The sequence below is a fragment of the Chelonoidis abingdonii genome, chromosome 2 (assembly GCF_003597395.2).
Source record: "Chelonoidis abingdonii isolate Lonesome George chromosome 2, CheloAbing_2.0, whole genome shotgun sequence".
Taxonomy (NCBI): domain Eukaryota; kingdom Metazoa; phylum Chordata; order Testudines; family Testudinidae; genus Chelonoidis; species Chelonoidis abingdonii.
This window is the reverse complement of record NC_133770.1, coordinates 207,625,182-207,648,457: the sequence shown is the minus strand read 5'-3', so window position 1 is coordinate 207,648,457 and position 23,276 is coordinate 207,625,182. Positions and strand designations below refer to the sequence as shown.

The following is a 23,276-nucleotide window of genomic DNA, read 5'->3' as shown; positions in this document are numbered from 1 at the left end:
GGCAAACAATGGAAACTTCCTTGAAATTGTGAAACTGGTTGCTGAGTCTGATGCTGTACTCCAGGAGGATCTAAGAAGAATCACCACCCAAGAAATGTAAACACACCAGTACCTTGGAAAAACAATTCAAAATGAGATCATACAGTTACTAGCAACAAAAGTCAAACAGAAGATTGTGGCAGATCTGAAGTCAGCAAAATATTACTCTGTTATTCTGGACTGCACACCTGACGCCAGCCATATGGAACAAATGACTTTAATGCTTTGTTTTGTAACAACAACTGAACCTAGTGAAAATGTCCCTGCAATGGGGACTGTCAGAGCATTTTCTAGAATTTATTGATGTTGATAATATTACAGGAGCTGGTATGACACATGTGCTTCTTAAAAAGTTGGAAGATATGGGAATCGCGATAGCTGATATGAGAAGTCAGGGCTATGATAATGGTGCCAACATGAGAGGAAAGACACGGATCTGAGAGTTAAACCCTCAAGCTTTTTTTTTGTCTCATGTAGTTCCCATTCATTGAACTTGGTGGTCAGTGATGCAGCATCAGCTTCTAGTGAGGCTGCTGAATTTTTGAATGTAATTCAGAGCATCCTGTATGTACCTCCTCTAGTAGGAGAGGCATGCTAATGGTCTAGCATAATACTTACTCCTGCCTTGAGTGCAGGGGACTGGACTAGAAGACCTCTGCGGCCTTTCCAGTCCTACAATTCTGTGATTCTATGTGCTTCCCCTGTTTTAAATGCAAACTGGATTCTCCAGGGACCAACAGACACAGAAAAGTTTTTGATAAATAGCTTGATTTTTAAACTGGCTAATGACATTCTTCCTGTTCAGCAAATGGACAAGACTCCTTGTCCATGGAGTATCCCAATTCCTAGAGTAGGGTTGGATGGTCTGGGCTTACCGAGGCCTCGTAACACTGAGTGCTGGGATAAACTTGTGACTATAAAGGGTACGCCAGGGATCGGATGCTGAAGGACAGCTCCTTTCGGAGCCAATGTTAGAGTTGGAGTGATTTCTGGTAAGCTTATTTTATTGCCTTGATTATGTTTTTTCTGCAGTGCTTTTTACCTTAAGAATAAAGTTGGTTTGCATAGAAAATGCTTACCTTATATTTGTAGCAATTAAATCTATTAATCGTCTCTGAAGAGGAAGCAGGCAGGTGTCCTTGGGCAACCTGTCTGTATTGGGAATAACACAGTGAAAGCAGGGAACTCTGCAATCTGGTCAGAAGTGAGAGAGACGTGGACCTCTTTCTGTAAGCAGAAGGTCTCTTTCTGTGTCTATAATACATAATTAAACTATTGTTTATGTAAAGTAAATAAGGTTTTTTAAATGTTTAAGAAGCTTAATTTAAAATTAAAATGCAGAGCCCCCAGACTGCTGTTTTCACCCAGAAAGGCAATGGCTAGGAAGTTGAAAACCAGAGAGTAAGTGTCCTTGCTGGGTAACTGAGGGGAAATACAGGTGCAGTTGCCATGAACTGAGACAGTGATCACTTTGTGGTCTCCCCTACAGTTAGGTTTCAGCTATGTCTTTTTCCATGGTTTCCAAAATAATTATTCCCTGGTACATTTTGAAGAGCTTAATTTTTTTTTTCTAATAGATCACAGCCGTAGCCAGATTGGATGTCTAGATACAGATAATTCATGGACTATGCTGTTAATCTCAGTCTGTGCTGTCTGGAAATAAATGTAATGGGTTAGAGAAATCCTTTTAAGATTAATAGAATTTCTTGTGATTTCTAGATTAATTTCTTTCTTTTCTTTTTTTTTTTTAAATAAAAGTACAAGGTGTTCTCTAGGGATTTTCTCATGAACCGAGTAATAGGATTGTCTTTTTATTTTTTTTTTAACCCTGAATAAAATAAAGATTTTTTTTTTTCATTAGAATTAGATTTTTGGGTAGGCCTTCAAAAAGTGTGTGTGTGTGTCTTTTGGGGGGCGGGATCAGAAATAATACAATTATTTTCTTGACTGGAAGGGTACATTTAAAAATGTGGTGATTTTCAATACCTTTTAAAAAGTATCTCAATACAACTCTAGGGTATGCAATATCAGTAAGAACTAAGACTAAAGTAGTTGAAGTCTTTCTTGGACAGACTGAGTCGCAATACAAACAGTTATTACTAAATACAGCAACTGCACACTATACAAAAACTAATTGCTTAAGCTTTAGGGATTGCCACTTTAAACTAATTTTTCAGCTTGAAAAGTATGAAATGTGCTACAAGAGAAGGCAATGCTTTAATGACACTGGGAGTATTTAGAAGACTAACTGCTATTTGTGTGTAATAGGTGGAGTAAAAAAAATTGGTGCTTCAGAATGGCAACCTTTACTTGCAAAATATACTGAAATATGTTAAATTATACACGGTGTGCTATTTTTTTGATACAGAATATGCTGGCAAGTTAGTTGTGTGCAAACCCAATGGATTATCTTTACTGTGTAAGGTTAATATGGACAGCATACTTCATATATCTAGTTATGTCCAAAACTGAATAAATACTTGGATATGTTTTCCTGCCCTGTTATGTTTACAGAAAATCCTATCTGCAGAACTTCCATTCATTCCTATCTTCTTATGAGAGTTCTGTGAAATAAAAATAGCCATGTAAAAAACTACATCCTTATATAAGGAATTTATCACTAAGGGGAGAATAGCTATATTACAGCAATTTGAAACAGCACCTATAGCATAGTTTACACAGTTTATCTAAGTCATCCTCATTGAAAAGACAAGTTTCAGAGCTAACCACAAGATTTTTTCGGTGATGTTTTGAAATTATTTATAGAACACACAAAGCCTTCTGTGTCCTGAGAAGGATAATTCTTTGGACCTTGAGACAGTGACTCAAGTGGAGGCAATTAAAACGGTTCATTAACAATTTCTTCAGAATCAAGGTGTCACTTTATTTTTGTACATAATTATATTGATATACTGTATATACAACATATGTAAATATATCAAAAATATACAGAATATAAACATTTAACCAATTCATAGAAAGCAATAAAAATCTGTTATCTTGCATATAATAATATGAGAAATGTTAGTATTAAGGATTATCATTTTGGGGATGGGCTGTGTCATGGTTACTGAGCTAACTGCATCTCTGATTGCTCCTGGTCTGGTTGAGTACACCTGGTCTCAGTCTCAGGCTTCTAGCTATCACCAGCCTTGGGGTGGAATTGCATGATTCTCCCAGTCTCAGATCAGGCCCTGGGTTGCTGTCCCTGGTATATCAACCACAGTTACCTCAGCAAGTCTGACTTTATGTCCAGCCCCTGAGATTCTGTTCTATCTAGGAGCAATGACAATGATAACCACTGACTAGATGGCCTTCCTGAAGCGAGGCATTATATATTAGATCAAAAACATCTCGGAGAACAAATATTTTTAAAATAATAGACCAGTTTGTACGAGTATCTGCTTTTCCCAAAGGTTTACCATTCCCTGGACCTAGGAAGGCCCAACTTCTTCAGACTCCCTCCTCAATCTCTTCCAGTGTCAACTGATCTTCCTCAATGGCTTCTGACAATTGACCTCTCTACTTCAATTGAGAGGGGTTTTTAATTGTTTAGCGTTCTTTTGATCTCCAGTTTTCCAGCTTTGCCAAAATAAGGCTTACAACTTGTTGCAGACAGGATAAAGGATTCTCGAATCTAACAGCTTGTCTCACTGTCAGTCAAGTGTGGCCCTAGATGCTTTTGTGTGAGAAGCCATTGTATTGCCTTAATGCACTCCACTGAATTATAGGCATCTAATAAAAATTCCTCTGCCTCCAGTATAAATTAGATGAATACAGTCAGACAGGAAATTCTGATAGCCCACCATAGTTGCACAGTAACTTAACCTCACTGACCAGGTCACATATAGTATTTATATAATTTATCTCAGTATTCTGTAATAAAGAGTTGGATGGCCTAGTGGTTGGAGCACTTGACTTCCGGCCCCTTGCTTGGTCGAGTGCCTCAGTCTTTAAGGTCGGGGGGAGAGCAGGCTCCAGGTCCTCCTCCTGCATTGGATCCTAGCTCATGATACTGTGTAAGACAACCCTTCAGTAGAGGACCTTCCAGCGGGGAGTTTGTCTAGTACCCTGGGCTACTTCCTCCTACTGTCCCTTCAGTGTGGGAGTGGCCCCTATAGTCCAACTTGCTATGGTGGCTTATCTCTGGTAGCCCCCTCTTGTGGACCTTGGGCAGCACCCTGCTGTGGTCCCTGGTTCCTTCAGGTGGAGCAGCCATAAGTTTGGCAGAGTCAGATCCACACAAAATCTCTGTGCTTCAGTTACCCAAATATCCCTTAGGCAAGGTGCTTTTAAGCCTCTTCCACAGTCTCCTTTGGCCAGGGAGATGGTGCTTGTTTCCTGCTGGCTGGCAGACTAGTTGATCTTTCCCCTCAGGTAGGGAGGTAGCTATCCTGCCTCTTCACCAGTCAGCCCCAAACTGAGCCAGGTTCTTTCCTTTTTCTCTCCCCTCCAGGCCTGTCATTGGCTGCAGATATAATGAGGCGGGGCTAGCTGGGCCCAAAGGCTCTCTTCAACCCCTTCCATGCCAGGAAGTGGTTTCTGTACTTCATCAGTATTCTTAGATTATTACATAGCACTTCCATGCCCATCACAGTCTGGTCATATTACTCAAAAATGTTCGGTTAACTTTCTTTTTTAAAATGGCAACTGCTTGAAGCTGCTTAGAGGTTTTGAGATTTTTAGAGTAAGTCTGAGGGAGATGGATTAGTTGATAGATTATGAAAAATTTATCACTTGCTAATTCAATTTATCTCCAGCTTAACATGCATATATCACCTCCACAAATATGGGAAGCTGATCATACTTTTTTTTTTTTTTTAATTATATTATCATGAAGCTGTTGTACTGCTTTTATAGTTAAGGTTGTATTGCTCTTCCATTTAAGCATAGTTCAAGTCTCTAGAATTTACCTTTAGATTAATAGAGGAAGGGCATTGGTTTTGAGGGATAGGGTTTGCGTGGAATAGCCAAAATGTGGAACTCTGAAGAAGCTGGACAATTTGAATTTTCTAGGTAAACTTTTTTTTTCACAAATGTCACTCTCTTTAAAAACACTTAAAACCACACACCCCCGGAAATTTTCACATGCAGTTCAACTTTTTTTGGATCCCTATAATTTGTGAACACTTACATAATTCAAACTTCCCACACTTGTCAATCTTTAATGGAACACCTTCCTAGGGTAGATATTAGACAATTTGAAACATAAAACAGTTTTTATGATTATTTGCTATAACTGTCTTTGGCTTCACCGGGGAAGCTGATACAGAATGTTTCCCATTTAATAATCTTCTTGCTGTGGAAGTAGGTAATGCTAAAATCCCTTAGGGAATGGTCCAGGATGGGCTGCTAAGAGCAGGGAATGTCAAGTGGAGGTGCTTCGGACCACCTTAGTGCTATGGAAGGCAGGGAAGCACAATGCTTACTCCTAACACTCCCACCTGCCCTCCTCTGACTCCCCCATGATTCACCTATGGAGTGTTGGGCGGGGACCCCTCTTGCCTTGGTCTCCTATCTTCTCATGATGTCTGTTCATCCCTTTTCACTCCAGCCCCTATCCCTACACCCACACTGTTGCCTTTGGAGAGAATGTCCACCCTCCCTCTGAGAACCAGAAGCTGGGAGTGGAAGGCACTCCCCCGAAATGCTACTACTGACCACTGTTGGAGACAGGATACTGGGCTAGATGAATCATGGTCTGATCGAATATGGCAGTTCTTCTTCGAGTGCTTGCTCATATTCATTCCAAGTAGGTGTGCGCGTGCCACGTGCACGTTCGTCGGAAGAATTTTCCCCTAGCAACACCCGGCGGGTCGGCAGGCGCCCCCTGGCGTGGCGCCTTTGCGGCACCGTATATATGCCCCTGCCGACCGCCGCTCTCAGTTCTTCTTACCGCCCGTGTCGGTCGTTGGACGTGGAGTGCGGCTTAGCTGACCTCCACATCCCTAGCATTTCAACCCGTTCTACATAGTTCTTAGTTAGTTAGTGTTGTTTGGTAGTTGTTATGTTATATAGTTTTAAGTATAGTTGTTAAACGTAGTTGATATATAGTTGTGGGCTGAGGTATACTTCTCCTCGCCCGCTCCGGACCAGCTCATGCCGGCTCTCCCGGCTTCAGGCATGTGTCGGCCTGTCGTCTGGCCGATGCCAACGGGAGACCCCACGATCGTTTGCCTCAAGTGCCTGGGGGATCCCACTGACGGAGAAGTGCCGCATCTGCAAGTCCTTCAAACCGCGGAACAAAAAAGGAGGCGGGGGACTCCCGTTTAAGGCAGCTCTTATTGGAGCGCCTGCATACCGGCGTTCGGCTCCGATCTCGCACCGGCATCCGAAACCACCGTCTTCGGACGGGGACGAGCGGTAACTGCCACGAGCTACCGCGGCTCCATAAGTCCTCGTCTGAGCAGCCAGCCGGGCGGCGCTCGTTTCACCTCAGCCGAAAGAAGGCTGAAGGCTCCTGCTGGTCGTCCTCCGGAACCGCGTCGCGAGCCAGGAAAGCCCCGTGGCCGGCCAAAAAACGCACCACTAACTGCCCCGGCACCGGTGCTTCCCGTACCGTCGACTCCGGTGGCCCTGGCAAGGGCCGGTCGTGTCCGGTGCTTGATAGGCTCCCCGGCATCGTGCGGTGGTCGAGCTCACGATCCCGACTTATCAGAACCTTTCACGGACGGAGCGGGCACCTGGATAGCGCTTCATGAGCCTTCCCTGCCTCAGCCCCCGGCACCGCCGGTGCGGTGTCGCTTCCTTATGTGAAGCAGACGATGCTCCAACCTCCATCTCTGGTAGCACCGGTAGGCGCCGGTCCCGATCGGAGATCTCGGCACCGATTCCCCGGTCACAGTCCATGGTTTCGCATCCCGACGCCGCTCGAGTCCCTGGCACCGATCTACTCTCGGCGTCGGTCGGTACTCGCGGCCCGGTCCAGGTCCCGATTCTAGCAGGCTCGTACGCTCAGACGTTGTCTCTGGCTCTCGGGCACCGCTTCCGACGAAGTGCCATCATACCGTCGGCGCACCCGATCCGGTCTACCTCCCAGGTGCACCGCGCTGGTCGTCAGGTCCCGGGTCCCTGATCTCGGCACCGGTTCTGACTCTTTGGCACCGTTTCCCCGCACCTGGACCGTCAACTCACACTAGTCCTACGGTGTCTGCCCGCTTTGGCCTTTCCAGACACCCTTCCGTGCTCCTCTGCGACATGACGCGTGCCTCTATGGATGTTGGGCCAATCGTCCGGACCGCCCCAGCAGTGGTCCTTCTGGACGCCTTGGGCGTACCATTCAAGCCCAAGGCGATCCTTTCCGCAGTGCGAGATTGCTGCTGTGTCAGTCGTAGTGCAGGGCCCCATCAGCGTTTTCCTCTCGCGGCAACCGATGTTGTTGTTACCGAGTTCACGGACCCAGAGGCACCCCTCAGGAACCGAGCCATGCTCTGGGATCAACAACTGCAGGCGGGAGCCCCCGGTCCCGGATCTTTTGCTCCTCCTCCTCCCCAGATGAGGCCATGTGGCGGGTCACTTCGACCTCTGGCCCGCCCTCTATGACCTTATCTTCTTTTTTCAAGTGCCTGCTCCAGAGTCCTTATGAGAGACAGAAATAGAACACACACACATGCACACCCCGTTCTGGTTCCTTCTCTCTACAAACTGAACTGAACTTCCGCCCGAAGCCACACATAAAACTCAAGAGGCCTTGGCTCTCTGTCCCCGCTACTCTTATCCATTAGACCCCAATCTCTTTCCACAGTTGTGGATAGAACTCAAGAGTCCAGGCTCCTAGTCACCACTATGCTAACCCCCTTGACTCAACTGCCCTTACAGCAATTAAATAGACAGAAGTAACAGTAAATTGAGAACTAGACATGAATTGATGATAGATCGATAGATGGAACAACAAACTAAGAGAGAGAAACAAATAAGAAAAGAACAGATACAGAGATTGCGAGAGAAACAAAGAACTAACAAAAACTAACAGATAGAGAAGTAAAAACAAACTAATTGAGAGAGAAAAGTACAAAGAGACAGACAGACAGTAATAACAATAAACTAATGTATATATAGAGAAAAGTATCAATGAGCTGATAGTGTTTGTCACAATTTTTGGACTACTTTAATGTAAACTCCTCAATCCAGTCTAAAAAAAAATCTGTCAATTTCATCAATTTCCCCACTCCCAATAGAAGGAAACTGAGGTACAGATATTCTGCCCTCTCCTTCCTAAGATAATTTTTTTGGACTGACTCAGTTTCTGATGCCAAAATTGAACTAAAAGTGAAACTATGAAAAAAAAATCACTTACAATTTCATCCTTAAAGTGCCACTGTGTAACTCCCAAATATATTTAATTGCAAGAGCAAACTTATGGTGCCGATCAATGTGGAATCTTCCCAGACTGAAATGTCTTTTTTCCTCCAGCTACACACTGCAATTCATTTCCCATTTCTCTCTAGCCCCATAAACACTGCTCTAGCCACCAATCTCTCTATCTAATGCTCTTATCACTGCACTATGAGAGGCCGTTCCCCCAACCGCACTGAGGCTGAGCTGCTGGAAATACACTGACATCTGTGCTGTCTGCAGACAAGCTGTGTGTCAAAAGGGCTGATGCTGCAGAAAGGTGATTTATCCATGTCTGTTTTCTAAGGGCTTGAGAGACTCACCCCCTGCAGCCCTCAACAGCCCAGAGGCAACTTTTAATTTCTCTTGCCCTCTACTTTCCTGAACAGATTCCAGAAAATAAAATAATCAGAATTACAATGAGGCAGCAGAGTCTAGAGGAAAGATTGTGAGGCAAACACTGCGGACACACAGGACTGTACTCCAGATCTCTGTCATCAATTCCTAGTCCTGCCACTGACCTGCTGTGTTACCTTGGGAAAGTCATTCTCTGGGACTGTCTTTTCTTTCCCACCCTTTGCCTGTCCTGGTGCGAAGACTGTGTCTTACCTAATATAATGGGCCTCTCATATCAGATAATTAATTATTAAAAAGCTACGGTCCAAGGTATCCTGAGATCTGATTCCAACTATTCCTCTGACTTTGTTCAGTCCCTTCACTGTTCCATTCCTCAGTTCTCATCCCTAAAATGGGGATAAGAGTTACAACTTGGAGTATTTGGAATAGTTACAACATCTACCAATGTGATCTACCACTATCATGTGCCAGCAATGTCCCTCTGCCATGTACATTGGCCAGACTGGACAGTCTCTATGGAAAAGAATAAATGGACCCCAATCAGACGTCAAGAATTATAACATTCAAAAACCAGTCAGAGAACACTTCAGTCTCCTTGGTCACTCGATTACAGACATAAATGTTGCAATATTACAAAAACAAAAAACTTCAAAACCAGACTCCAACAAGAGACTGCTGAATTGGAATTAATTTGCAAAATGGACACCATTAAATTAGGCTTGAATAAAGACTGCGAGCGGTCATTACACAAAGTTAAACTATTTCCCCATGTTTATTCGTCCCCTCCCCCGGCATTCCTCTCAACTTCTTGTCAACTGCTGCAAATGGACCATTACATAGTCAGCAAAATAGACAGAGGACAGATAGATACTTAGATGTTTGGTTACCTCTTATTGAGTGCTCAAAGTATATTCACCGGGAAAAGAAAAGAAAAGAAAAGAAAAGAAAAGAAAAGAAAAGAAAAGAAAATCCCAGCACACCTGTCCAATTGCTTTGCATATGAACATTTGATAGACATACCTGGTCTGTTAATATGTGAATACAGAAATATCACTCACTTTAATAAAATCACCAGAAATGACATAGGAGTTGTAATGATCCTCACTCTGCACTATAGTAAAACCCTGTTAAATAGAAAGATCTAGTGACTATATTCCTGTCTGATGTCTCTTTAAACCAAAATTCACTGTTGTAATGATTGTTTTTTTTCTGATATTTACAGGGCAAGGATTTGTAAACTTCTGAAATCTTCCTAAATAAACAGTTTAAAAAAATGGGCATGTTGATCAAGCTGCCAGAGAAAAGTTCAGCTCCTAGTTTAGACTGATATAAATTTGGAGTAAATCCACTGTCGCTAAAGTAGATCAATAGAAATAACCAGGATTTATATCAGTGTGAGAGAAGGTGTCCATTCCTAAAAGGGACCATAGAAGTTTGCAGTGATCAGAGATTAAAAAAGTGGCATTGTCAGTTGAAGTGTAAAACAATTGCCCTTTTGGGAGTGAAATATTTTGATTTTCCTGTACAAAACAACTTTTCATTTATTTTTTTCCCTTAATTTTACTTTGAAACGTGGTCAACATTGAAAGAAAATGTTTAGATTTTGTCAAAATGAAACCTGAAACAAAATTGTTTTTGACTTTTTGATTCACCTGAAATTTGGAAAAATAGTATTTTCAGTTTGACGCACAATTATTTTTTTTTCTGATTTTTCAAAATTGCCAATGAAATGAAAAATCTATTATTGGCCCAGCTCTATTTGGATTTTCCTCCCGCATATCATGGGGAATTTGATGTGCTAGATTACGAGCAATAAGGAAGGGAGAAGGTAACTTTTATTGTGTTCAATAGTCACCATTTAAACACGCAGGCAAACACTCACACAAGCATTCATGCAGTATCTTCCATAAATTGATGCACACCCGCCCCCCATGATGCTCATTCACACATCATACAAGCAGGCACATATACCTCATCCAACATGCAAACACTCACTCTAATGCAGCAGCCTGAATGCACCAATCACACTCTTTCCCCCAGCACAAAAACAATCATAGTCACACTCACTGGCTCTCACATACAAACACAACACCTTTATCTCCCAGTTTAGATGATGTACTATGAATAGTGATGTTACAAAACAAGGAACCAGATCTGAGTTTGGCATCAGTTCCCACAAATGAACAGAGTGTGTGTCAGGGGGGTGTCTACAAACCCCTTGCACAACCAGCTCCCCAGCACTGAAATGGAAACATGGGAACCCACTGGAAATCTGCTGGCTTTTTGGTACTGAGGTACTTGCATGATCTTTTTCTTTATTCCCGTACATAATCTGTTGCCCCACTGTCTTGAACCTTCTGTCTGAACTATATCCATCACTGTGACATTTGAGGAATGTTTAGGGCTGCTGTCATTTCTCCTACATGAGAATTTTTATTTATATTGCCCTCAGAACACACTCAATATTATTCTTACCTATCTTTGGTGGAAAAGTGGCAGCTCTGCAAAATCTGCACAGGGGCTGCCTTCTCCTAGAGTGAGGCCAAAGCAGTGTGGTGGCTTATTTTTCTTACCACCTTTGAGATGCTGTGGAGCCAGGTGCCTGTTGTGAATGAGAGGAATATTCACACCATGTATTGTGTCCAGGGTCTTATTTCTGGGTAGCACTTTTACCTTTTTCCAAGGTATGTGAGAGAAGACAACTGTTGATCTATAGTTATAAATTGCTGAACAAGTCTATTTAGGAGCCAAATTTTGAGTTACTTATACGTGTTGAATCAAGCAAGACTTTGAGCCAAACTTGGGATCTCAATAACACCAGAGTAAAGCTGAAGTGATTGGAGTTGTTTTGACTTCATCCCCAAGATCAGAATTTCCTCCATCGTGAGTTTTGTCTGAGTAAAGATAAAGTGAAAACTATCCACCCCATTGTGCCAGTTTTGCAGTAGTGTAACCCCATGAAATCAGTTGGAGTTATGGTGGCATAAAACTGGTATAATGGAGAGGACAATATAGATCAAGGACTTCAAGATATTTTTTTTTTTAAAAAAAACACACTCTGGTTACTATTCCTTATTCACATGCAACATTTGAATGAGAATTATGCACAATGCAGACAACAGCTTTAATCTTTTAGGAAACTAAACTAATAGTTCATTGTTATGGTCTTGTGTTGCCTATGCAATGCTCTTTCCATTGCTACATCTAGAAGTAGTCTTGGAAGAATCAGATTTGTATCCGTAAATATTGGCAAATGTTGATTTCACCACACACACACAAACCAGGGAACAAATATTTCCTTCAACAATCAACATTTCCAGCGAGACAAAGTAAGAAAAAATGCTGCTTGAGAACTTATGAGTGTTTGATTTAAGGATATTGACTTTGTATATTTTGACATCATGTTGAAACACTGTGCTTTCATAGTTCTCAAGTTTTAACTTTTTGAATCTCACATGTACTATCATTAAATAACTATTTTCTGACCCCCTTCATAATTTCCTGTAACTATGAATATTTAAACTGATAAAAAATAAAAAAATGCTTAATGATAAACATCAATGTTTTCAGTCAATATATATATACTGACCATTCATGGACGAGACAAGAGAACCTGGAATTGATGGAATGCTACTACAACAGTAGACCTAATGAGAGGGGATGTATGAGGGGACTATGGATGGACAAAAGACCTACATCCACACTTACTGAGAAACAGCTAGTTACCCAACGCTTCAACATAGTAAAGAGGAAGCTGCTCTCACAGCTTGAGATAGACCAACTCCACATTACATCCTAGACTCAAGAAGACCTGGAAGAACAAGTGGATGTGCAGCCCACAACTGAAGCTGAAACTTCACTGCCACCCCCTCCATTGCAGAGCACAGCAGCTGATATGAGGCACAAGATCATGGAGAAACTAGCTACAGTCAATCCTCGAGACCGATTACCAAGGCTCAGTGGAGAAGTACCATCAGATAGTATGTTAGAAGATGCCAATAGAGCCCTCATGACAATCCCTACTACCACCATAACTCAAACCAATGAACTGGTATATGCTACAGCCTTTGTAATCCTGGAGACGCTTGGCTACACGATCAAAAGAACAACAGTATGTACCCACCTGGAAAATGAGGTTGGAGGATAAGATCAAGGTGACTCAGAGAGAAGTTAGTCAGCTGGTGAACCTACAGAAGGGTGTAGAGATTAAGGATAAGATTCGGCTACTGAAAAAATACAAGGACTGACTCCATCTGAAGCCTTAGAGACTGCTAAACAAAGGCTCACAGCACTGGCTACCAGGCTAAGGAGATACACTAGAGAAGCAGAGGCCAAAAAAGTAAATGCCCTGTTCTCCAAAGAACCATCCAAGGTGTACTCCCAACTGCAGTGCAACAACACAATAACAGCAGAGCCACCAGCAGCAGAAACTGAACAGTACTGAAGAACATATGGGAGAAAGAGAAGACTCATAACACCAGTGCAAAGTGGCTGCAGGACCTGAGAACAGAGCACAGCAATCTCCCAGAACAGAAAACCAGTCAACGTCACAGTAGAAGACATCCAGCAGCGGGTCAAGAACATGAAGAGCTGGACAGCACCTGGACCAGACATGATCCACACCTACTGGCTAAAGAAACTAACAGCAGTGCATGAACGCCTAGCAGCACAAATGAACCAGCTGCTAGCAGCAGGCTCCCACCGAAACTGGCTAACAACAAGGAAAGGACAGTGCTGATCACGAAAGACCCCTGCAAGGGAACAGAACCGTCCAACTACTGGCCAATAACCTGCCTCCCAACATCATGGAAAGTCCTATCAGGCATCATAGCCACCAAGCTACAGGACCATATGGGCCAGTACATGAGCACAGCTCAGAAGGGCATTGGGAACAACACAGAGGCTCAAACACCAGTTGCTCATAGATAGAGCAGCGCCCAAAACTCAAGTCAGACCAACCTGAGCACAGCCTGGATTGACTACAGGAAGCCTACAACTCAATGCCGCACACATGGATCTGTGAATGTCTGGCGCTATACAAAGTCAACAGACACTAAGGACCTTCCTTAAGAACTCAATGGGACTATGGAAGACAACACTGGAAGTCAACTCAAGGCAGCTTGCACAAGTGGCCATCAAGTGCGGCAATATACCAAGGTGATGCACTGTCCCCGCTGCTGTTCTGCATAGGCTTAAACCCCCTCAGCCAGATAATCACAAGGACTGGATACGGGTACAGGTTCAGGAGTGGAACTCCATCAGCCACCTCCTCTACATGGATGACATCAAGCTGTATGCTAAGAATGAACGAGACATCGACTCGCTAATCCACCTGACGCGGATCTACAGTGAGAATATCGGGATGGAGAAGTGTGGCCGGATGGATGGTAGTGAGAGAGGGAAGGTAGTCAAGACTGATGGGGTGGAACTACCAGCGGGCCACATAGCAGACATACAGACCAGCTACAAGTACCTTGGCGTCCCGCAGTCACATGGAAACCACGATGAGGAGGCAAGGAAGACAGCAACATCCAAGTATCACCAAAGGATAAGACAGGTCCTGAAGAGCCAGCTCAGTGGGAAGAACAAGATCCATGCCATCAACAGATACACCCTGCCGGTCATCAGATACCTGCCGGTATAGTGAGCTGGCCAAAGGAGGACATAGAGGCTGCTGATGTGAAGACCCGGAAGCTCCTCACAATGCACGGAGGTTTCCACCCCAAGTCCAACACCAGAGACTGTATACCAGCCGGAAAGAAGGCGGGCGGGGGCTTGGTGAGCGTCAAAGCCACTCTCCTGGATGAAACCCGGAACATCCAGGAGTACATCAGTAAGATGGCCCCCAAAGATGAGCTGCTGAGAGAATGCCTGAGGCAGCAGCAGACATGGGAGGAAGACCAAGCAGAAGAAGTGCTAGACCTGTCATGAGTATGTAATCAGACAGATGTGATGGTGGTGACATTGGGAATCTTACTAGTTAGTCTGGAAAGGGTTGGATAAAAGAGTCAGCATCTGAGGCTCTCGATGCATTAGCAGACCATGGCCGAACACGGCACTGAGCAGAGATCCTATTAGGCTATGGGGTCTCCACACTAGAGAGAACCAGGTGCAGACTGTGCAGTAGAGGTGCCTCAGAGACTAGCTCAACACATGGGAGGACTTAGATCAGGTAGGCAACAGATACACTTAGATGGCATACTACCATAAGTGGTTGGCTCATCCGTGGATTACTAGGAGATTGCACAGCGTATTTGGGTATGGACCTCTCCAATACCAGATGGGAGTCAGCAGGCAGGATTGAGAATAGCAGGCTAAGATTATGTGGGACTGCCAGATAGACGGACAGGCAGGTCTGGCAATACCAGACATCAGTGGAAAAAGAGGACAGAAGACGCGATGTGATAGATATAGCAGTGCCAATGCAGCAACATCAGGAAGAAGGATATGAGAGCTGGAGAAGTACAGGGCTGAAAGAGGAACTAGAGAGGAAGTGGAAAGTGAGGGGCAAAGTGGTCCCATGGTGGTAGGAGCACTTGGGGCTGTGACTCTAAGCTGGGTGAGTGGTCCAACGATCCCAGAAACATCAGAGCTCTCTGTCCAGAAGAGAGCGTGCTAGAACGAGCTAAGATACTGCGCAGAACCCTCAAAGTCCAGGCTCTGTAGAGGACCCAAGGTTGAGGAAGCATAAACCCATAGGGTGAGAGGGAATTGTATTTTATTATATAAAAATTAATACTGCCAAGCTTTGTATAAGATAACTAATGTCTATGGTAGCGAGACTTATTTGGCATCTTATTTTTGAAAAGTAGCTAAAGGTTTTTTGTTGTTTTTTAAAGGAATAAATGTTTGCTCGTTCAGCCTTTTCTACTGGGGACAACCTTCTTCTAATCTCCAGCCTAAATTTACTCATGGCCAGCTTATCCGCATTAGTTCCTGTGCCAGCATTTTTCTTTAGCATCAATATCTCTTCTCCCTCCCTGGTGTTTATCCCCCTGATATATTTATAGAAAGTGACCATATCCCTTCTCAGCCGATGTTTTGCTCAGCTAAACACGTCAAATTCTTTTAGGGTGTATTAGAGAAAGAGAATCAAGATCATTTCCTTTGTCACTCTAATCCTGAGCAGTGCCCTTCTCCCGCCCTCCACAGGCAGGACATGATGTGCGGAGGAAGAAAATGTTCAACTGAACCACAGTGACCGAGTTCCTTCTCCTGGGATTCTCTGAGGTTCGGGAGCTGCAGATTTTACACTTTGTGGTGTTTCTAGGCCTTTACCTGATAGCCCTGAAAGGGAATCTCCTTTCTATCATCCTTGTAGTGCTTGACCACCACATTCACACCCCCAGGTACTTCTTCCTGATGAATCTGTCCATCTTGGACCTTGAATCCATCTCCCTCACTATCAGGGCTGGTGCAACCATTAGACAAACTAGGCGGTTGCCTAGGATGCCACGATTTGAGGGCGCCAAAAAGCAGTGTCCAAAATGTCTGGGATGCTCACCCGGCGCTGCGGCTTTGATCAGCCCTGGCAGGCCGGGAAGTGATGTCATTCCTCCTCCGGCCGCCAGAGTCACTGTGCTGCTCCCTGCTGCTCTGGCTCTTCTCCAGCCCCCCTCGCTCAGCCCCACCGGACCTGCACGCACAGATACCCGGCCCCAGCCGCATGCCACCGGGGAGTGCCGGGGGGTGGTTGCAACCCGCCCTCAAAGCCAGCCCCACCCCCCCACAGAGGCCAGCCCACCCCTCCGACGGAAGCCTGCATAGGGCCCCAGAATATCTAGGGATGGCCTGGTACCCACAACAGTGCTTGTAGCTAGCCCCCACTGCACCTCCTGCCCTGTCTCCAGCCAGCCCATGCTGCACCCCCCAGTCCTAGGACTAGGAATGGGCATGTCTGAGATGAACTGGAAATAAACCTGCCCCTTCTCTCACTAGGGAGTCTCTCCCGTCACTCCTGCTGCTGTTCTGCAAAAGCTTGGTAGGCAACATCAGCTTCTCATTAGTGCAGGAATAAGGTCTCTTAAGTTCTTAGGCCACTTGCATGTATATGAGGGTCACCTTCTAATCTAGACTAGTAACCCTGGGGATTCAACCAGAGACATCAAGGGCCCAAAGTACGAGCTTCTACAGCTTGAGCTGAACAGTCAGGCTGCCTGACAGTCAATTGAACAGCCTCCTATCCTCTAGGTGGGGCACAGAGGGGCCTCATAACACACATTGCCCATGGGTGGGGTTTATACAGCGACACTGCACAACTACACGGGTCAAGGGCTCCATCCAAGCTTGAGTCAGCTCCCTCAGCCAGGAGGACAGTGCCTCACAGACAGTTGTACTAATGCAAAGCTGTGGACTTTACTTGTGTATATTCTGTGTGTGGCCCCTTCTCCTCTCCTCCGTCCCTGCACATCCGTAACGTCACAGAGTCATAGAGTTCAAGGCCAGAAGGGACGAACAGATCATCTAGTATGACCTGCAGTACTGCAACATCGTCCGGCACACGCACACCAAACCCAACAACTGAAATTAGACCAAAGTGTTGCAGCCCTCAGAAAACTAGACAGTTCTGTGCCACCGGCAGAGAATAGGAGAGACTCAGGGGCACCGGTGTCTGAGGCCCCCATAATGGCATGGAAATGATTGAGATACATGCAGAAAATCATGGCAAGTTATCCGCACCACATGTTGGAAAGGAAAGCGAACCCCAACAAGGTCCTTGCCAATCTGACTTGGGGGAAAATTCCTTCCTGACCACCACATGATGATCAGTTAGACCTGAGCATATGGGCAAGAACCAGCCAGCCAAACACCCAAGAGAGAGATAATGGCTCAGTGCCACCTCAGTGCCCTAGAACATCCCACCCAATGTTCCATCTCCAGCTAGGGCTGCCTTGATGCAACAGAGATTGAAAGAACAAAAAACCTTCCAGAATACACTGTGGGGGGGAATCCCTTCCTGACCCCTGCCAATGGCCATACGAAACCCTGAAGCATGAACTTTTTAGAAACATAAGACATACGCTGCAAGTGAGACCCAGGGTTGCTGAGCCCTGCCCTCCACCATCACAAGCAGATCCATCATACAATCCCACTCAGACATGTGTCCAGCTCTCTCTTAAAATGAATTCGGTCACATGCCCCCCACCCCACCCAACTTATATTTGGAGGCTGCTCCAGACCCTTGCCCACTGGTGGTTAGAAACCTCCTTGTAATTTCTAGCCAGTCTCTCCATCACTCATATGCCCAATGTACATGGAAGCCCAACTGACACAGTCTGGCTCCTTGTCCCCCTTTAATGGTTAGGCCACAAATAGTGGTTTATAGGACAGCTGGCCCAGTTGACAGCTCATGGCAATGGATATGCAGCTCCATTGGAAGCAGTAGCTCAGATCCACAGATGCTGCAAAATTGCTTTAGGGACCCAAAGTCAATGGAACTACACTGATGTGCTGAGGATTTACCCCAAATGTCTTCTCTCCCTTACCCCAGTCTTACACCAGTCTGACTCCTCTGGTTCCAATGAAGCCACTCCTGATTTATACATGCAAGCAGGACAACTCCCATCATTGTTTTCACTGCCCATGGAACGGGTGCTAGTGGCCAAGCAGGGTAACGGGTATTGATTTCACACAGAATGAAAGTCTGATTTCTTTTGCAAATACAATTTTCACTCATTTAACTCCACATCTGGATCAGATTTTCTACTAGTGTAAATCACCCCAGCAGCAGTGACATCAGCGGAGTTAATCTGGATTTGCGTTGGGTGCAACTGAGATCAGAATCAGACTGGTTGTGTGCAAGCTGTGTGGTCATGGAAATCACTGACATTAAATGAACAGATACTAAGTAAGCAAACTTTTATTAGATAAAGACAGAAATGAATTCTTGGTGAATTACCTACACCCAGTCAGTCTCCTCAGGGCAGCTTTCATCTCCTTGTTCCTCATGCTGTAGATAATTGGATTCATGACTTGGTGGCAATACAGAATAGAGAACAGCCACCACAAGATCCAGAGCAGATGGGGAGCTGGAGGTGGGTTTCAGGTAGGCAAAGGCCCCAGTGCAAACAAACAAGGAGACCACAGTGAGGTGAGGGAGGCAGGTGGAGAAGGCTTTATGCCGGCCCTGCTCAGAGGGGATTCTCAACACTGATTTGAAGATCTGAACATACGACACAGTGATAAAAATAAAGCAGCCTAAGCATAACAATATACTAAAAGCAATAATCCTAACTTCAGTCAGATATGAATCAGAGCAGGTGAGCTTGAGTAGCTGGGGGATTTCACAGAAGAACTGATCCACCATGTTGCCTCCACAGAAGCTCAATGCAAACGTGTTCCCAGTGTGTAGTACAGAGTTGAGAATTCCACTTTGAATCCAGGCACCAGCTGCCATTTGGACACAAGCTCTGCTGTTCATCATTGTCTCATAGTGCAGTGGTTGGCAGATGGCGACATATCGGTCATACGCCATGATGGTAAGAAGGGAAAATCTGCTCCCACCAAGAAGATGAGGAAAAAGACTTGAGCAACACATCCAGCATAGGATATGGACTTGGTGTTCATGAGGGAGTTGGCCATGGATTTGGGGACAATGACAGAGATGGAGCCAAGGTCTATGAGGATGGACAGATTCATCAGGAAGAAGTACATGGGGGTGTGAAGGTGGTGGTCGAAGGTTTATGGCCATGAAGATAAGAAGATTCCCCATCAGGGCTGCCAGGTAAATCACTAGAAACACCACAAAGTGTAATATCTGCAGCTCCCGAACTTCAGAGAATCCCAGGAGAAGAAACTCGGTCAAGGTGGTTTGGTTGGACATTTTCTTTCTCAGGACATCCTGTGATGTCTGTGGAGAGGAGGGGGAAAGAGAAAGGGCCAGGATTCATCAGTAAAACAAACTCTCCTGTTTTAAAAACCACCTTAATTTCCATGAGTTAGACCCTTAGCTTGTGAAGGATTGGTGTAATATGGGAATGAGGATGGAGAAAACATCCCCACTGACTCCAATGGAGTTACTCCTGATTTACACTGGTGTGAGAGAAAGTAGAATCAGCTCAATGCACTCCATTGCAGTTACTCCTAATTTACACCAGGTGATGGAGAAAAGAATTAGGAACAATTGCTTTCGAGGTATTTGTATACCTCTGTCACTCAGAGATGGGCAAACTCCGGATAACGTTGTATAAATGTTACTAATCTCAGTTTACCAAGGAGAATCAGGGGTCTGCCTGGCCAGATTCTGCTGTCAGGGGCACTGCTTTCGATGTGGGGTAATTTCACTGCATGCCATGGAATTACTCCCACTTTCTACTGCTCTAAACTGGAAGCAGCATCTTGCATGGAAGTGACTGAACCCTGCCACAATTACACAGTGAAATCTAGTCGGGAATACACATAGTACCTCTGACACACCATCCCCTTCTTCTATCTGGGGTTTCATGCTCATTTCAAGAGACAGAGGTTCCGGTTCCGTCCTGCTTCTCTAACTACTAATCTAAACTCCCTCCCAGAGCTTGGAAGAGAACCCAGGAGTCCTGACTCCCGAGTTCACCCCTGAACTAACTCAGTAAATCTAACACCCTCCCGGAGCTGGAAAAACAGTCCAGGACTTCTGGCTCTACCCACTGGACTCAACTCCCTCCCAGAGTTGGGAAACACAAGTGACGTGTCATGACTCCCAGTCTCCTCCTCTAACGACTGCATCAGACTGTATCTCAGTCTCTGTGACTCTCCATTGCCATCACTAATGACTGCTGCGAGTGACAATGCAGAGTCATTGGGCTAATGAACGCAAGTGAGAAGAGTTCTCCAGCGTGGTACTTGGGTCACTCACCTTATGTCTGGAAGAGTTCAAGTCCCTGCGCTCCAATGACTATTTAATTACTGATAGAGTGGAGCAGCTTCAACAGGAGAGACTGAGACAGTCTCATTTCAGAACAGCCCTTAGCCTAGCAGCTCAGGCACCCTCCTGTAAAGTGGGAATTCAAACCCCTTCTCATCATCAGTCAGAGGGAGGATTGAGTCTGAGTTTGTCACACGAGCCAGCAGAGTGCCCTAACTACTCAGCTTCAAGTTATGAGGGGTGCCTGTCCCAGAGTCCTTATGAGAGACAGAAATAGAACCCCGCAGTTCTGGTCCTCTCTCCTCTCCACTCTGGACTGAATTTCCTCCCAGAGCCACACATGAAACTCAGGAGGCCTGGCTCTTGACCCCGCTACTCTTACCCACTACACTCCACTCATTTTCCAGAGCTGGGGATAGAACCCAGGAGTCCAGGCTCCTAGTCCACACAACTCAAAACCCACTTGACTCAACTGCCCTTGCAGCAATTTAATAGACAGAAGTAACAATCAACTGAGAGGTAGACATAGATTGATATAGATAGATAGATAGAACACAAAGAGAGAGAAACAAGTAAGAAAAGTATAGACACAGAGAGTGCGAGGGAAACACAGAACTAACAAAAACTAACAGATAGAGATATAAAAATAACTAATTGAGAGAGAAAGTACAAAACAGACAGACAGACAGCATATCAACAAACTAATATATACAGAGAGAAAAGTATCAATGAGCTGATAGTGTTTGTCCCAATTTTTGGACTACTTTAATGTAAATCCTCAATCTATTCTTAAAAATTTAGGTGTCAGTTTCATCAATTTCCCCACTCCAATAGAAGGAAACCGAGGCACAGATATTCTGCCCTCTCTTTCTAAGGGAAAGTTCTTCGAACTGCCTCAGTTTCCATGCCAAAATGAGCTAAGTGAAAACTATGAAAAAATCAATTGTCACTTACAATTTCATCCTTAGAGTGCCACTGTGTAACTCCCAAATATATTTCATTGCAAGAGCAAACTTACAGTGCTCAATCTGTGTGATATCTTCCCAGACTGAGAAGTCTTTCTTCTCCAGCTACACACTGGCAATGGTTTTCCCCTCTCTCTCTAGCCCCTTAACACACTGCTCTATCCACCAATCTCTCTATCTAATGTTCTTATCACTGCAGTATGAGAGGCCATTCCTCCCACCGCACTGAGATTGAGCTGCTGAAATACACTGACATCTGTGCTGTCTGCAGAGGAGTCGTATGTGTCAAAAAATGCTAAGTGCTTCAGGAATGTGATTTATCCATGTCTGTTTTCTAAGGGTTTGTGCGACTCACTCCTGGAGCCCTCAACAGCCCAGAGGCAACAATTAATTTCTCTTTGCCATCTACTTTCCTGAAGAGTTTCCAGAGACTAAAATAATCACAATTCCAATGAGGGAGCAGGGTGTAGAGGAAAGATTGTGGGCCAACACTGTGGGGCACACTGGACTGTACTCCAGACGTCTGTCATCAGTTCTTAGCCCTGCTGCTGACCTGCTGTGTTATCTTGGGAAAGATATTCCCTGGGGCTGTCTATTCCCTCACACCCTCTGCCTGTCCCTGGGGCTAAGACTGTTTCTTACCTAATATAATGGGCTTCTCATATCAGATAATTAATTAATAAAAAGCTAGAGTCCGAGGTATCCTGAGATCTGATTCCAGCTATACCTCTGACTTTGTTCAGTCCCTTCACCGCTCCATTCCTCAGTTGTCATCCCTACAATGGTGATAAGAGTTACAACTTGGAGTAGTTGGAATAGTTATGACATCTAACAATGTGATATATGGCATCATGTGCCAGCAATGTCCCTCTGCCATGTACATTGGCCAAACTGGACAGTCTTTATGGAAAAGAGTAAATGGACCCCAACCAGACATGAAGAATTATAACATTCAAAAACCAGTCAGATTACACTTTAGTCTCCCTGGTCACTCGATTACAGATCTAAAAGTCGCAATATTCCAACAAGAAAATCTCTTCAAAAACAGACTCCAATGAGAGAATGCTAAATTGGAATTAAGTCTAAAAATGGACACCATTAAATTAGGCTTGAATAAAGACAAGAAGTGAATGGGTCATTACACAAAGTAAAATTATTTCCCCATGTTTTTTCGTCCCCTCACCCCGCTCCCCGTCCTCTTAACTTCTTGTCATTTGCTGCAAATGGACCATAACATATTCAGCAATATAGACAGAGGACAGATAGATACTTAGATATTTGCTTACCTCTTATTCAGTGCTCAAAGTATATTCACCTGCAAAAACAAAACAAAAAAACAGAGAACACCAGCACACCTGTCCAATTGCTTTGCATATGAACATTTGTTAGACACACCTGGTCTGTTAATATGCGAATACAGAAATGTCACTCTGTACTATGGTAAAACCCTGTTAAATAGAAAGATCTGGTGACTATATTCCTGTTTGATGTCTTTTTAAATCAAAGTTTGCTGTTGTAATGATTGTTTTGTTTCTGATATTTACACGGCAAGGATTTGTAAACTTTTAAATCTTCCTAAATAAACAGATTAAAAAAATGGGTATGTTGATCAAGCTGCCAGAGAAAAGTTCAGCTCCTAGTTTAGACTGATATAAATTTGGAGTAAATCCACTGACACTAAAGTAGATCAATAGAAATAATCAGGATCTGTATCAGTGTGAGAGAAAAATTATGTC

General features: G+C 44.4%; 1 protein-coding gene and 1 pseudogene across 1 annotated transcript in view; one reads left to right on the top strand and one right to left on the bottom strand.

The window, feature by feature from the left end:
- Positions 1-23,276, top strand: part of GNAL (G protein subunit alpha L) — a 349,295-nt gene that overhangs the window by 42,602 nt on the left and 283,417 nt on the right. The gene's annotated exons all lie outside the window — the stretch shown is intronic.
- Positions 18,542-19,572, bottom strand: LOC142046232 (olfactory receptor 14A16-like; annotated as a pseudogene).